The following is an 8,789-nucleotide window of genomic DNA, read 5'->3' as shown; positions in this document are numbered from 1 at the left end:
TGTTATCTTCTAGAATTTTATAGTTTCAGGTCTCAGGTTTTAGTCCTTAATCCATCATGAGCTCATTTTGTATAAGGTGAGAGATGAGAATCCAGTTTCATTCTCCTACACCTGGCTGGCCAATTATCCCAAAACCATTTGTTGAAGAGGGTGTCTTTTCCCTACTTTAGGTTTTTGTTTGTTTTGTTGTAGATCAGTTAGCTGTAAGTATTTGGATTTATTTCTGACTTCTCTATTCTGTTCCATTGGTCTATGTACTTATTTCTATACCAGAACCATGCTGTTTTGGTGACTATGGCCTTATAATTTGAAATCAGTTGGTGTGATGCCTCCAGATTTGTTCTTTTTGTTTAGTTTTGCTTTGGCTATGTGGGCTCTTTTTTGGTTCCATATGAATTTCATAATTGTTTTTTCTAATTATGTGAAGAATAATGGTGGTATTTTGATGGCGACAGTGTTAATTTGTAGGTTGCTTTTGGCAGTATGGTGATTTTCACAATATTGATTCTACCCATCCAGGATGTGCTTTCATTTGTTTGTGTCATCTATGATTTCTTTCAGTAGTGTTTTGCAGTTTTCCTTGTAGAGGTCTTTCAACTACTTGGTTAGGTATATTCCTAAGTTTTGCTTTGTTTGTTTTTTTGTTTTTGTTTTTTTTGCAGCTATTGTAAAAGGGATTGAGTTCTTGATTTGATTCGTTGCTTGGTCGCTATCGGTGTGTAGAAGAGCTACTGATTTGTGAACTTTTTTTTTTTTTTTTTTTGAGATAGCGTCTTACTCTGTCACCCAAGCTGGAGTGCAGTGGTGTGATCTCAGCTCACTGCAACCTCTGCCTCCTGGATTCAAGGAATTCTCCCTGCCTCAGTTTCCTGAATAGCTGGTATTACAGGTGCCCACCACTATGCCCAGCTAATTTTGTATTATTTTGTAGAGACAGGGTTTCACCATGTTGGCCAGGCTGGCGTTGAATTCCTGACCTCAGGTGATCCACCCTCCTTGGCCTCCCAAAGTGCTGGAGTTCCAGGCATGAGCCACCACGCTTGGCCCTGTGTACATTAATCTTGTATCTGAAAACTTTTCTGAATTCTTTTATCAGTTCTAGGAGCTTTCTAGAGGAATTCGTACGGTTTTCAAGGTAAACAATCACTGTGAGCAAACAGTGACAATTTGACTTCCTCTTTACCGATTCGGATGTTCTTTATTTCTTTCTCTTGCCTGATTGCTCTGACTAGGACTTCCAGTACTACGTTGAAGGGGAGTGGTGAGAGTGGGCATCCTTGTCTTGTTCCCATTCTCAGAGGGAATGCTTTCAACTTTTCCCCATTCAGTATTATGTTGGCTGTGGGTTAGTCGTAGATGGCTTTTATTACATTAAGGTATGTCCCTCGTATGCCGATTTCGCTGAGAGTTTTAATCATAAAGTGATGCTGCATGTTGTCAGATGCTTGTTCTGCATCTATTGAGATGATCATGTGATTTTGTTTTAATTCTGTTTATGTGGTGTATCACATTTATTGACTTTTGTATGTTAAACCATCTCTGCATCCCTGATATGAAACCCACTTGATCATGGTGGATTATCTTTGTGATATGTTCTTGGATTCAGTTAGCTAGTATTTTAAGGATTTTAGCATCTATGTTTATCAAGAAAATTGGTCTGTAGTTTTCTTTTTTGGTTATGTCCTTTCCTGGTTTTCGTATTAGGGTGATGCTGGCTTCATAGAATGAATTAGAGAGGGTTCCTTCTTTGCCTATCTTGTGGAATAGTGTCAAAAGGATTGATACCAATTCTTCTTTGAATGTCTGGTAGAATTCTGCTGTTAATCTGTCTTGTCTTGGAATTTTTGTTGGTGATTTTTAAATTACCATTTCAATCTCGCTGCTTGCTATTGGCCTGTTCAGGGTATCTAATTCTTCCTGATTTAAGCTAAGAAGGTTGCATTTATCTAGAAGAGGAATTTATCTATCTCTTCTAGGTTTTCTAGTTCAGGTGTGTAAAGGTGTTCATAGTAGACTTGAATAATCTTTTGTATTTCAATGGTGTCAGTTGTAATATCTCCTGTTTCATTTCTTAGTGAGGTTCTTCGGATTTTCTCTCTTCTTTTCTTGGTTATTCTTGCTAATGATCTATCAATTTTNTTTTTGAGATAGCGTCTTACTCTGTCACCCAAGCTGGAGTGCAGTGGTGTGATCTCAGCTCACTGCAACCTCTGCCTCCTGGATTCAAGGAATTCTCCCTGCCTCAGTTTCCTGAATAGCTGGTATTACAGGTGCCCACCACTATGCCCAGCTAATTTTTGTATTATTTTGTAGAGACAGGGTTTCACCATGTTGGCCAGGCTGGCGTTGAATTCCTGACCTCAGGTGATCCACCCTCCTTGGCCTCCCAAAGTGCTGGAGTTCCAGGCATGAGCCACCACGCTTGGCCCTGTGTACATTAATCTTGTATCTGAAAACTTTTCTGAATTCTTTTTATCAGTTCTAGGAGCTTTCTAGAGGAATTCGTACGGTTTTCAAGGTAAACAATCACTGTGAGCAAACAGTGACAATTTGACTTCCTCTTTACCGATTCGGATGTTCTTTATTTCTTTCTCTTGCCTGATTGCTCTGACTAGGACTTCCAGTACTACGTTGAAGGGGAGTGGTGAGAGTGGGCATCCTTGTCTTGTTCCCATTCTCAGAGGGAATGCTTTCAACTTTTCCCCATTCAGTATTATGTTGGCTGTGGGTTAGTCGTAGATGGCTTTTATTACATTAAGGTATGTCCCTCGTATGCCGATTTCGCTGAGAGTTTTAATCATAAAGTGATGCTGCATGTTGTCAGATGCTTGTTCTGCATCTATTGAGATGATCATGTGATTTTTGTTTTTAATTCTGTTTATGTGGTGTATCACATTTATTGACTTTTGTATGTTAAACCATCTCTGCATCCCTGATATGAAACCCACTTGATCATGGTGGATTATCTTTGTGATATGTTCTTGGATTCAGTTAGCTAGTATTTTAAGGATTTTAGCATCTATGTTTATCAAGAAAATTGGTCTGTAGTTTTCTTTTTTGGTTATGTCCTTTCCTGGTTTTCGTATTAGGGTGATGCTGGCTTCATAGAATGAATTAGAGAGGGTTCCTTCTTTGCCTATCTTGTGGAATAGTGTCAAAAGGATTGATACCAATTCTTCTTTGAATGTCTGGTAGAATTCTGCTGTTAATCTGTCTTGTCTTGGAATTTTGTTGGTGATTTTAAATTACCATTTCAATCTCGCTGCTTGCTATTGGCCTGTTCAGGGTATCTAATTCTTCCTGATTTAAGCTAAGAAGGTTGCATTTATCTAGAAGAGGAATTTATCTATCTCTTCTAGGTTTTCTAGTTCAGGTGTGTAAAGGTGTTCATAGTAGACTTGAATAATCTTTTGTATTTCAATGGTGTCAGTTGTAATATCTCCTGTTTCATTTCTTAGTGAGGTTCTTCGGATTTTCTCTCTTCTTTTCTTGGTTATTCTTGCTAATGATCTATCAATTTTATTTATCTTTTCAAAGAACCAACATTTTGTTTCATTTATCTTTTGTATTGTTAATTTTTTTTGTTTTAATTTCATGTAGTTCTGCTCTAATCTTGGTTATTTCTTTTCTTCTGTTGGGTTTGAGTTTGGTTCACTCTTGTTTCTCCAGTTCCTTGAGGTGTGACCTTGGAATGTCATTTTGTGCTTTTTCAGTCTTTTTGATGTAGGCATTTAGGGCTATGAACTTTCTCCTTTTAGCATCACCTTTTATGTATTATTTATTAAGGAGGTTTTGATAGGTTGTGTCATTATTGTCATTCAGTTCAAATAATTTTTTAATTTCCATCTTGATTTTGTTTTTGACCCATGCTCATTCAGGAGCAGGTTATTTAATTTCCACATATTTGCATGGTTCTGAAGGTTCCTTTTGGAGTTGATTTCCAGTTTTATGCAGCTGTGGTCTGAGAGAGTGCTTGACATAATTTCAGTTCTCTTAAATTTATTGAGGCTTGTTTTATGGCCTATCATATGGTCTGTCTTGGAGACAGTTCCATGTGCTGTTGAGTAGAATGTGTATTCTGTGGTTGTTGGATGAAAAGTTCTGTATATATCTATCAAGTCCATTTGTTTCAAGGTATAGTTTAAATCCATTGTTTCTTTGCTGACTTTCCATCTTGATGACCTGTCTAGTGCTGTCATTGGAGTATTGAAGTCCACAACTATTATGGTGTTACTGTCTATCTCACTTCTTAGGTCTATTAGTAATTGTTTTACAAATTTGGGAACTCCAGTGTTAGGTGCATATATGTTTAGAATTGTGTTATTTTCCTGTTGGACAAAGCCTTTTACCATTATATAATGTCCCTCTTCATCTCTTTTAACTGCTGTTGCTTTAAAGTTTGTTATGTCTGATAGAGGAATATATACCCCTGCCCACTTTTAGTGTTCATTTCCATGAAATGCTTTTTTCCACCTCCTTACTTTAAGTTTATGTGAGTTCTTATGTGTTAGGTGAGTCTCCTGAAGGCAGCAGACGGTTGGTTGGTGAGTTTTTATCCATTCTGCAGTACTTTATCTTCTAAGTGGAGCATCTAGGCCATTTACATTGAATGCTAGTATTGAATTGTGAGGTATTTTCACATTCATTGTGCTCTTTGTTGCCTGTGTACTTTTTTGTTTGTTTGTTTTTTGTTTTTACTTTTTAACTCATATTTTTGTTGTGTGGGTCCTGTGTGATTTGTGCTTCAAAGTTCTGTTTTGATGTGTTTCCAGGATTTCTTCCAAGATTTAGAGCTCCTTTTAGCAGCTTTTGTAGTGGTGGCTTGGTAATGGTGAATTCTCTCAGTATTTGTCTGAAAATGACTGTATCTTTCCTTCATATATGATGTTGATTTCACTGCATACAAAATTCTTGGCTGATAATTGCTTTGTTTGAGGAAACTGAAGATAGGGCCCCAATCCCTTCTAGCTTATAGGGTTTCTGCTGAGAAATCTGCTGTTAATCTGATAGGTTTTCCTTTATAGATTACCTGGTGCATCTGTCTCACAGCTTTTAAGATTCTTTCCTTCATCTTAACTTTGAGTAACCTGATGGCAACATGCCTAGGTGAAGATCTTTTTATGATGAATTTCTCAGACGTTGTTTGTGCTTCTTGTATTTGGACGTCTAAGTCTCTAGCAAGGCTGGGAAAATTTTCCTCAATTCTTCCCCAAATGTGTTTTCAAGCTTTTAGAATTCTCTTCTTCCTCAGGAACACTGATTATTCTTAGGTTTGGTCATTTAACATAAACCCAGAACTCTTGGAGGCTTTGTTCATATTTTCTTATTCTTTTTTCTTTGTCTTTGTTGGATTGGGTTAATTCAAAAACTTTGTCTTTGGGCTCTGAATTTCTTTCTTCTACCTGTTCAATTCTATTGCTGAGACTTTTCAGAGCATTGAGCATTTCTAAAAGTGTGTCCAAAGTTTCCTGAATTTTTAATTGTTTTTTCTTTAAGTTATCTATTTCCCTGAATATTTCTCCCTTTGTTTCTTGTATAATTGCTTTTTTGTTTTGTTTTGTTTTATTTCCTTGCATTGGGCTTTGCCTTTCTCTGGTTCCTCCCTAATTAGTAACTAATATCCTGAATTCTTTTTCAGGTAAATCAGGGATTTCTTCTCAACTTGGATCTTCTCAATTGCTGGTGAACTAGTGTGATTTTGGGGGATGTTGAAGGGCATTGTTTTGTCGTATTACCAGGGTTGGTTTTCTGGTTCTTTTTCATTTTGGTAGGCTCTGTCAGAGGGAAGGTCTAGGGCTCAAGGCTGTTGTTCAGATTATTTTGTCCCACAGGGTGTTCCCTTGATACAGTACTCTCCCCCTTTTCCTATGGATATGGCTTCCTATGAGCTGAACTACAGTGATTGTTGCCTCTCCTCTGGGTCTGGCCACACAGCAAGTCTACCTGGCTCCATGTTGGTACTGGTGGTTGTCTGCAGTCCTGTGATGTGAACCATCTATGGGTCTCTCAGCCATGGACACCAGTGCCTGTTCCAGTGAAGGTGGTGGAGGATGCAATGGACTCCCTGAAACTTCTTAGCTTTGGTGGTTTAATGCTCTATTTTTGTGCCAGTTGGCCTCCTGCCAGGAGGTGGTGCTTTCCAGAAAGCATCAACTGTAGTAGTAGTATAGAGGGGTACTGGTGGTGGGTGGGGCCCTAGAACTCCCAAGATTATATGCCCTTTGTCTTCCGCTACCAGTGTGGATAGGGAAGGACCATCAGGTGTGGGGTGGGGGCTAGGCATGTCTGAGCTCAGACTGTCTTTCGTCGTGTCTTGCTGCTGCTGCTATGGGGGATGGGGGTGAGATTCCCAGGTCACTGGAGTTGAGTACCTAGGAGGCTATGGCTGCCTCTGCTGAGTCATGTAGGTTGTCAGAGAAGTGGGGAAAGCCAGCAGTTACGGACCTCACCCACTTCCCACACAACCAAAGGGTCAATCTCACTCCCACTGTGCTTCCCCCAAACAGCCCCAAGTCTGTTTCTAGGCATAGGGCGAGAGAGGTTTGAAAACTTGCCCCAGGCTACCCACCTCCCAGCTGTGAAAGAAAAGGACTTGGTTCTTCCCCTGTCAGTGGAGTCTGCGCACCAGATTTGCACCTTCCCCCAAGTTGTAACCAGGAAGTCTTCTTGCCCATTCAAATTGTTACACAGTTCAGCTAAAGATTTCCTTCTCCCTGTGAAGTTTTACCTCTGCTCCTCTGGTGCTCCCAATGGATCGCTGTGGTTACTGCCAGGCAGGAATGGCCTGCTAGGGGACCCAGTGAGCTCTCAGGGCCTTTCTGCTGCTTTCTCTACCCCTGCATGTTGCTGGCCTCTCCAAAATGACTCAGCTCCACGTAAAGTCAGAAACTTCTCCTGCAAACAGAAATTAAACTTCTCCAGTGGGGGTGTGTGTTTGGGAGAGGAGGGTCCCTTTTCTCACTTCCACAGTTGGGGCACTCACAGTATTTGGGGTGTCTCCTGGGTTCTGGAGGAGCAGTCTGTTTCCTTCAAAGGGTCGGTGGGTCCTCTCAGGATTGCTGGTTTGTTCTTGCAGTTGATCTGGAGCTAAAATTCACAGTGCAAACCTCCGCATGCTGCTCTCTCCAGAGCTGCAATCTAGTCCTGCCTCCTATCCACCATGATGATCTGAATCAAGAGTACTATCCTCACTTTTTAAATTTCTTTTTCTTTTTGCTTGTCTTATTGGATGATTTCCAATGTCCTTTCTTTGAATTTTCTGGTCCCTTCTTCCTCTTTATTTATTGTTGAGTTTTCTAGTTCAATTATTATATTCTTTAGCTTAATAATTTCTGTTTGGTACTTTTAAATATTTTCTATCTTTTTGTTAAAATTATCTTTGTCCATGCATAGCTTTCCTGACCTCAGTGAATGTGTTTATGACTGATAATTTGAACTTTCTATGGGCTAAATTACTTACTTACATTTCATTAGGGTCAGTTATTAAAGGTTTATCTGGTTCTTTTGTTTGGAGCAAATTTCTCTGTTTCTTTATTTTTCTTGATTCTCTGTGCATTAGAGAAAACAGCCACCTTTTTCAGCCTTATCAGAATGGCCCTATATGAGAGCTGAACGTCACAATCAAGCCCAGCCATGCACCCTGAGTGCTGCTTAAGCCTTTGTGCTTGTCCAAACCACTGGCTTTGTTTTTGGTAGCTCCCCAGGAGAGTAGGCCGTGCTAAGTCCCATCAGTGCCCGAAGGCAAATAAGATAGAAGCCAGTACCACAAGAAGCTATAGAAGTTGAGGTGTTAGGTGTGTGGTCCAGTTCCTTCTCTCTTTGGAAATAAGCTGGGAGCTGGAGTTTATCTACCACTTAGTCTGCACTAAGCTGGACAAATAATCTGTGGCTAATGTTCCCTGAACCCATTGCTGTGCTCTTTGTTATCCCAAGGGACCTAGTGAAGGCTGAGTCCCAGCAGCTCTTAGAGACAAGGAGGTTAGCTAAAGGCTAGATTCTATATCTGGGGTGAGCCAGGGGGAGGAGCTGCAGAAAGTACACACCTGACCATTCGGGCTCCCAAAGGACTACTAAGGGCCTGCTCTATTAGCACCTGGATGCAGCCTGATTAAAAGTCTGACCCATGGGCAGCAGGTGGGAAAGTTGAGACATTATGTGTGTGGTCAAATCCCTTCCTGTGAGCAACTGTGAACTGGGTATTTTTGCCTGCTTGCTCTGTCCTGAGCTAGCGAAAATAGCTGCTGGTAGTGTTCCTATGCCCATTAATAAATGACTCTCTATTCTCTGTGATCATGAGGTCTTGCAAATGCTGAAGTCTGTCTGGACCCAGAGCTAGGTGGTTTAGGAGACAGTCCCTCAAGTGGAAGCTGTAAAAGTTGGGACACTCAGTGTGTGGACCAACTCTTCCAGGGAGAGGCCAGACACTTTGTTTTATTGCTGAATCCAACTAGGGGTGGGGCATAAGAAGTGCCTGCATATTCCTTCATTCAGGCTCCTGGAGGTCTCCATAATTCTTTGCCCTGGTGGCTGCCAGATGCAAGCTAGTTACAGGCCCGACTCTCAGACAGCAGCTAGGAAGGTGTGCAGTCAACCCTATTTCGGGGAGAAACTAGGAGGTTCTTTGTCTGTTCATTCTGCTCTGAGCCTTGAGGCATTGCAGCAAGGAGCGCTCCCATAGCCACTTAAAACCACCTCTTTGCTCTCTTTGGTCCTGAGGGACCTTGGAATGCTGAGCACTATCCTCTCTCAGAGATAGATGATTTATGAGCCAGTTTCTTAAGTAATAGCTG

Source organism: Rhinopithecus bieti, unplaced genomic scaffold, assembly GCF_001698545.2.
Source record: "Rhinopithecus bieti isolate Rb0 unplaced genomic scaffold, ASM169854v2 scaffold_13352, whole genome shotgun sequence".
NCBI lineage: Eukaryota > Metazoa > Chordata > Mammalia > Primates > Cercopithecidae > Rhinopithecus > Rhinopithecus bieti.
The sequence above is the reverse complement of the archived record's forward strand: the minus strand, read 5'-3'. Positions refer to the sequence as shown.